This window comes from Pan paniscus, chromosome 6 (genome assembly GCF_029289425.2).
Source record: "Pan paniscus chromosome 6, NHGRI_mPanPan1-v2.0_pri, whole genome shotgun sequence".
Classification (NCBI taxonomy): domain Eukaryota; kingdom Metazoa; phylum Chordata; class Mammalia; order Primates; family Hominidae; genus Pan; species Pan paniscus.
This window is the reverse complement of record NC_073255.2, coordinates 10110253-10118271: the sequence shown is the minus strand read 5'-3', so window position 1 is coordinate 10118271 and position 8019 is coordinate 10110253.

The window sequence follows — 8019 nt, the reverse complement described above, 5'->3', positions numbered from 1 at the left end:
AAGTTTTGGGATTACAGGCGTGAGCCACCGTGCCCAGCCAATAAGCAGGGCAATTAGAGTCCCTTGTCTCCAGCCCTATGCAGCATATCTAGGCAGCTATTACTGCTTATTATTTCTTTTCCTATCCCTAGAACAGCAAAGGTTTATCCTTTGGTGAAATGGGAGAAAATGAAAACATTAACTTCAACACTATGCGTAGTTTAACTCAGTTGGGAGGGAACTCCTGGTTAATATCACTTGTCTGTTTCACTTGTTCCCCCGGTGTTCCCTGCGTCCTATCTTTTCCCTGTGGTGGAGACCGCTGGTTATTTCCCAATATCTGTTCTCTCCTTCTAATGCAATAGAGCCTTCAGTTTTTAGCTAGGGGTTGCCCTCCCAGAATGGAGACTCCATTTTCCAGCCTTCTTTGTAGACGGAGGTGGCCACGTAACTGAGATCTGTTCAATGGGATATGAGCAGAAGTGACTTGTGCCTTTTCTGAATCAAGCTCTTAAAAGAAAGGGCATTTGGGCCAGGTATGGTGGCTCATGTTTGTAATCCCAGCACTTTGTGAAGCTAAGGCGGGCGGATCACTTGAGGTCAGGAGTTCGAGTCCAGCCTGGCCAACATGGTGAAACCCTGTTTCTGCTAAAAAATACAAAAATCAGTCAGGCATGGTGGCGGGTGATTGTAATCCCAGCTACTTGGTAGGCTGAGGCAGGAGAATTGCTTGACCCCAGGAGGCGGAAGTTGCAGTGAGTCGAGATCCCACCACTGCACTCTAGACTGGGCGACAGAGCGAGACTCCATCTCAAAAAAAAAAAAGTTGGGGTGGGGGCATTCTGTCCCTTCCTTTTCCCCTTTTACTGCTGACTGAAATACAGATGTGGCCAACTTGAACCTGCTCTAGGGATGGTAGAGCAGGTTTGTTTTTTTTTTTCCAGACAGTGTCTTGCTCTGTTGCCCAGACTGGAGTGCAGTGACACGATCATGGCTCATTGTAGTGCTTTGACCTCCTAGGCTCAAGCAATCCTTCCATCTCAGTCTCCTGAGTAGCTGGGAGTACAAGTGTATGCCACCATGCCCGGCTAATTAAAAAAAAAATTTTTTTTTTTTTTTTTTGAGACAGAGTCTTGCTCTGTTGCCCAGGCTGGAGTACAGGGGCGCGATCGCGGCTCACTGCAAGCTCCGCCTCCTGGGTTCACGCCATTCTCCTGCCTCAGCCTCCCAAGTAGCTGAGACTACAGGCGCCTGCCACCACACCTGCCTAATTTTTTGTGTTTTTAGTAGAGACCAGGTTTCACCGTGTTAGCCAGGATTGTCTCGATCTCCTGACCTCGTGATCCACCCGTCTCGGCCTCCCAAAGTGCTGGGATTACAGGCATGAGCCACTACTCCCGACCAATTTTTGTATTTTTTAGTAGAGACAGGGTTTTACCATGTTGCCCAGGCTGGTCTTGAACTCCTGGCCTCAAGTGATCCACCCACCTCAGCCTTCCAAAATGCTGGGATTACAGATAAGAGCCACCACGTTCGGCTTTATCAGTAATTTTTAGAGCACTTTTATTTTGGGAGCTCTGTTACAGCAGTTTTATCCATGTCCTAAATAATATAGTTGCATACGTTTTTAGCTCTCATTTTGTAATTAGAATTGGAATATTCCCCTTCCCATTCATTTTACAGGAGTTTTCATGTTATCTTGATATTAGAAGATGATAGCCGTAAGAGTTTTATTTTCTCTCTTACTAGGGAAGAGAGGAAAAATAATAAAGATTTTATCTTTGGAAAAATAAACAAGTGATAGACAAATCTCTGGTGACACTAATCCATATAAAAGAGAAATTTTTGGAAAACTCTCTAAAAATATATCTAGGAATTTAATTTTTTTTGCTACTGTTTCATAGCAACCATGAATTTATTGGGAAGGAAAACATTTTCAACCATTTATTATTACTTTTTCTTTTCTTTTTTTTTTTTTTTTTAGAGGGAGTCTCGATTTGTTGCCCAAGCTAGAGTGCAGTGGCGCTGTCTCTGCTTACTGCAAACTCTGCCTCCTGGGTTCAAGCAATTCTCCTGCCTCAGCTTCCCTAGTAGGTGGGATTACAGATGCCTGCCACCACACCCAGCTAATTTTTGTGTTTTAGTAGAGACAGGGTTTCACCATGTTGGCCAGGCTGGTCTTGAACTCCTGACCTTGTGATCCGCCCGCCTTGGCCTCTCAAAGTGCTGGGATTACAGGAATGAGCCCCCTCCCCCAGCCTATTATTACTATTTTTTTTTGAGACAGGGTCTCGCTCTGCTGGTCAGGTTGGAGTGCAGTGGTGTGATCATAGCTCACTGCAGCCTCAAGCTCCCAGGTTCACGCGATCCTCATACCTTGGCCTCCCAAAGTGCTGGGATTACAGGTGGGAGCCACTGTACTAGCCTTTGTACCATAATAAAATAAAGTCAGCCCTTCATATTTGGAGGGGATTGGTTCCAGGACACAACCCCTTTGTATTAGTTCATTCTCATACTGCTATAAAGAACTATCTGAGACTGGGTAGTTTATAAAGAAAAGAGGTCTAATTGACTCACAGTTCCGCAGCCTGTACAGGAAGCGTGGCTGGGGAGGCCTCAGGAAACTGACAGTCATGGCGGAAGGCAAAGGGGAAGCAGGAATGTCTTACATGGCCAGAGCAGGAGGAAGAGAGAGAAAGACGGGAGGTGCTGCACACTTTTAAACAACCAGCAATCATGATAAGTCACTCACTCTCACGAGTACAGCACGAAAGGGGAAACCTACCCCCATGATCCAGTCGCCTCCCACCAGACCCACCTGCAACACTGGGGATTATAATTTTTTTTTTTTTTTTTTTTTCCTGAGATGGAGTCTTGCTTTGTCGCCCAGGCTGGAGTGCAGTGGTGCAATGTCAGCTCACTGCAGCCTCTGCCTCCCGGCTTCAAGCAGTTCTCCTGCCTCAGCCTCCCAAGTAGCTTGGATTATAGGCATGTACCACCATGCCCGGCTAATCTTTGTTTTTTTAGTAGAGACGGAGTTTCATCATGTTGGCCAGGGTGGTCTCGAACTCCTGACCTCAGGTGATCCACCTGCCTCGGCCTCCCAAAGTGCTGGGATTACAGGTGTGAGCCAGCGCGGCCAGCCGGGGATTATAATTTAACATGAAATTTGGGCGGGGACACACACCCAAACCATATCACCCTCATACCCAAATCTGCCATACTCAAATCCCACAGTTGGCCTTGCGGAACTGTGTATATGAAAAGTTGGGCTTGTATTTATTTGAGTTTCACATCCCTCAAATACTGTATTTTCTATTTGTGTTTGGTTGAAGAAAAAAAAACCTGCATATAAGTGGACCTTCGAAGTTCAAACCCATGGTGTTTGAGGGTCTACGTAGTGTATTTTAACCCCCCCGATCTAAAATACAAATTTGTAGAGAAATCTTGAAAAAGTAATAGGCATAACAAATATCTGAGTTAAAAACATGTCCTGATTAAAGGACAATCTGGAAGAAAATATGTATAACCAAAATGACCTAAAGAGGAAGAAAGGAACAAATGACATAAAACCCCAAAAGGATTATTCTTTTATACGCATATATATAATTTTTTTTTTTTTTTTTTTTTTTTGAGACAGAGTCTTGCTCTGTCGCCCAGGCTGGAGTGCTATGGCGCAATCTCGGCTTACTGCAACCTCTGCCTCCTGGATTCAAGTGATTCTCTTTCAAACAATTCTCCTGACTCAGCCTCCTGAATAGCTGGGATTACAGGGCCCACCACCACGCCCAGGTAATGTTTTTTTTTTTTATTTTTATTTTTGAGATGAAGTTTCGTTCTTGTTGCCCAGGCTGGAGTGCAGTGGTGCAATCTTGGCTCACTGCAACCTCCGCCTCCTGGGTTCAAATGATTCTCCTGCCTCAGCCTCCCGAGTAGCTGGGATTACAGGCATGTGCCACCACACGTGGTTAATTTTTTTTGTATATTTGGTAGAGACGGGGTTTTGCCCTATTGGTCAGGCTGGTCTCAAACTCCCGACCTCAGGTGATCCGCCCATCTTGGCCTCCCAAAGTGCTAGGATTACAGGCGTGAGCTGCTGGCCAATTTTTGTATTTTTAGTAGAGACGGGATTTCACCATGTTGGTCAGGCTGGTCTGAAACTCCTGACCTCAGGTGATCCACCCACCGTGGCCTTCCAAAGTGCTGGGATTACAGGCATGCGCCACCACACCTGGCTAATTTTTTTTTGTATTTTTAGTAGAGACGGGGTTTCGCCATGTTGGTCAGGCTAGTCTCAAACTCCTGACCTCAGGTGATCCGCCCATCTTGGCCTCCCAAAGTGCTAGGATTACAGGCGTGAGCCACTGCACCCGGCCAATTTTTGTATTTTTAGTAGAGACAGAGTTTCACCATGTTGGTCAGGCTGGTCTCAAACTCCTGACCTCAGGTGATCCACCCACCTTGGCCTTCCAAAGTGCTGGGTTTACAGGTGTGAGCCACTGTGCCTGGCCCCAAAAGGATTATTCTAAAAAGAGTCTACACCCACAAGATTTGTAAATGAATCATTTTTATGGAGATGATTTCTACTGTTTATTTGTTTTCTTTTTGTTTTGTTTTGTTTTTTTTGAGATGGAGTCACGCACTGTGGGCTCGGGGCTGGAGTGCAATGGTGCTATCTTGGCTCCCTGCAACCTTTGTCTGCTGGGTTCACGCAATTCTCCTGCCTCAGCCTCCTGAGCAGCTGGGATTACAGGCCTACACCACCACACCTGGCTAATTTTTTGTATTTTTAGTAGAGCCAGGGTTTCACCATGTTAGCCAGGATGATCTCGAACTCCTGTCCTCGTGATCTGCCTGCCTCGGCCTCCTAAAGTGCTGGGATTACAGGCATGAGCCACTGCGCCCGGCCTAGTGTTGATAATTCTCTCTAGAACCACACGGTAGAAACCACAGGTAGAATCTACCACAAGTTAGAAATCTATGTAGTTGAATGTGCAAAGGACTCCAATTACTGATGTCCAAACTCGATCCAGGAAACCAGATACAAAACCTTTTACAAAGAGACAAAATATTTTTGTAGAAACAAAAGGAAAAGCCAGCTGGGCGGCTGGGTGTGGCGTCTTATGCCTTTAATCCCAGCACTTGGGGAGGCTAAGATGGGAGGATCCCTTGAGCTCAGGAATTCAAGACTAGCTTGGGCAACATAGACCACATCTCTACAAAAATTAACAGAATTAGCTGGGCATGGCAGCATGTGCCTGTGGCCCAAGCTCCTCAGGAGGCTGAGGTGAGAGGATTTCTTGAGCCTTGGAGGTCGAGGCTGCAGATCGCACTACTGCATTCCAACCTGTCTCAAAACAAACAAACAAACAAAAAACCAACAAGCGATCCCATGTTATAAAATAAAAGGATTGTTTTTCTCCCACTCAAAAAGAGCATGATTAGCTGGGCAGGGTGGCATATGCCTGTAGTTCCAGCTACTCAGGAGGCTGAGGTGGGCGGATCACCTGAGCCTGGGGAGGTTGAGGCTGCAGTGAGCCGTGATCATGCCACTGCCCTCCAGCCCGGGCAACAGAGTGAAACCCTGGCTCAAAACAACAACAAACCATAAGCCGGATCTAAGAGTAAATTTTAAAAAGTCTCAGTGGCTGTGTCCAATAATTCAAAATAGATTGATATGAAGCTTACTGTTTAAACATATTAAAAACTGAAATCATTGGATAATTTTCAAATAAAATCACATGGAGACATTCAGTGTCCCCCTCCATGATATATGAAACCATAAGGAATATCCATTTTAGATAAATATTATACTTGTTTGAACTCTACAGACAATTCCATTAACATTGTAAAACAGGAATTCTAATTTACTAAGTTAAATAAACTAGGATATCTCAAAGTTTTAAACATTACTAACTTCAAAGGTAGAAATAGTCAAGCATACAAAAAGCATCATTTTAAACTTTATTAAACTTCTTTTACTCTCACTTTGTAAGTTTTGGATAAATTTATTTTTTAAGTTATTTCATGATGGAGTCTCGCTCTTTCATTCAGGCTGCAGTGCAATGGTGTGATCTTGGCTCACCGCAACCTTCGCCTCCTGGATTCAAGTGATTCTTCTGCCTCAGCCTCCCGAGTAGCTGGGATTACAGACGCTTGCCACCGCACCCGGCTAATTTTTGTATTTTTAGTAGAGACAGGTTTTCACCACGTTGGCCAGGCTGGTCTCGAACTCCAGACCTCGTGATCCACCCGCCTCAGCCTCCCAAAGTACTGGGATTACAGATGTGAGCCACCGCACCCGGCCTTTTTTTTTTTTTTTTTTTTTGAGATGGACTCTTGTTCTGTCGCCCAGGCTGGAGTGCAATAGTACGATCTCTACTCACTGCAACCTCCACTCCCGGGTTCAAGCAATTCTCCTGTCTCAGCCTCCTGAGTAGATAGGATTACAGGTGCCACCACACCCGGCTAATTTTTGTATTTTTAGAAGAGACGAGACTTAGCCATGTTGGCCGCAAACTCCTGACCTCAAGTGATCCACTTGCCTTGGCTTCCCAAAGTGCTGAGATTACAGGCGTGAGCCACTGTGCCTGGCCTACAGATAAAATTTTTTTTAAAAAAGAGATGGAGGTCTCACTGTTTCCCAGGCTGGAGTGCAGCGGTGCAATCCTGGCTCACTGCAGCCTTGACTTCTGACCTCAAGTGAGCCTCCCGCCTCAGCCTCCCAAGTAGCTGGGATTACACGAGCAAGCCACCACGCGCGGGTCCCAGACATCATTTTTATGCAGGGTTTCCTCCAAGGTAAATATTGAGATCGGCTACCTCTGATTCCTCCCCTATGAAATGAAAGTAATGACATCTATTTTGGGGACTATCATGAGGACTGAAGGATAGGCCTTAATATAAAAATAAAGTTTTTAGCCAGGCACTGTGGCTCACGCCTGTAATCCCAGCAGGAGGATTCATTGAGCCCAGGAGTTCAAGTCTAGCCTGGGCAACATAGGGAGACCCTATCTTTACAAAATAAGAAATAAAAAAATTAGCCAGCATGGTGGTGCGGGCCTGCAGTTTCAGCTACTGGGGAGGCTGATGGGGGAGGATCACTTGAGCCCAGGAGTTGGAGCCTGCAGTGAGCTCTGATCGTGCAGCTGCACTCCAGCCTGGGTGACAGAGCCAGAGCATAGTCTTAAAAAATTCTTGGCCAGGCGTGGTGGCTCACACCTGTAATCCCAGCAATTGGGAGGCCCAGGTGGGTGGATCACCTGAGGTCAGGAGTTCGAGACCAGTCTGGCCAATATGGTGAAACCCCATCTCTATTAAAAATACAAAAAATTAGCTGGGCATGGTGGTGGGTGCCTGTAATCCCAGCTACTAGGGAGGCCAAGGCAGGAGAACCGCTTGAACCTGGGAGGCAGAGGTTGCAGTGGGCCAAGATCATGCCACTGCACTCCAGCCTGGGCGACAAGAGCAAAACTCTATCTCTAAATAAATAAATATTCTTATGATCTCCCCAGGTAACAGACTATCTAGGAAGGAGGCCCAGTGCCAGTCCCAGGTGGGACTTCGAGTTCGGGCCAGCCATATCCCGCCCCACAGGATGGAACAGGGCTTGGGGCAGATCAGATCAGACACGTGGGGCTCATGAGGGCCACCCTTGGCCATGGGGGACATGTAAGAGGGCGCATTCACCCCCAGCTCTGTGTCAGCCAGAGCCATGGCGCCACACCCTGCCAGCCCATGGCCACCTCCCATGTGACTGCAGCCATGGCTGTGGCTGGAAGTGCAGGGTGGCCTAACCGGAATCATGGCATCGTGGGGGGTTCTGGGAGTTGTAGTCCCAGGGGGTTCTTTTACGCAGTGTTTTGAGGTGCAAGACTGCAATGCGCGCACCTCCGGACCCCAGGCTGTTCCCATGGCGACTGACACCTCAGACACGTGTGGGAGGAACGGCGTCTTGGCTCCCGGGCTGTGCGCAGCGCCAGCGTGGCCGGCACCCACTTGCTGCAGAGCCGGCACTGCACTGGGGTCCTGGGGGCGGCT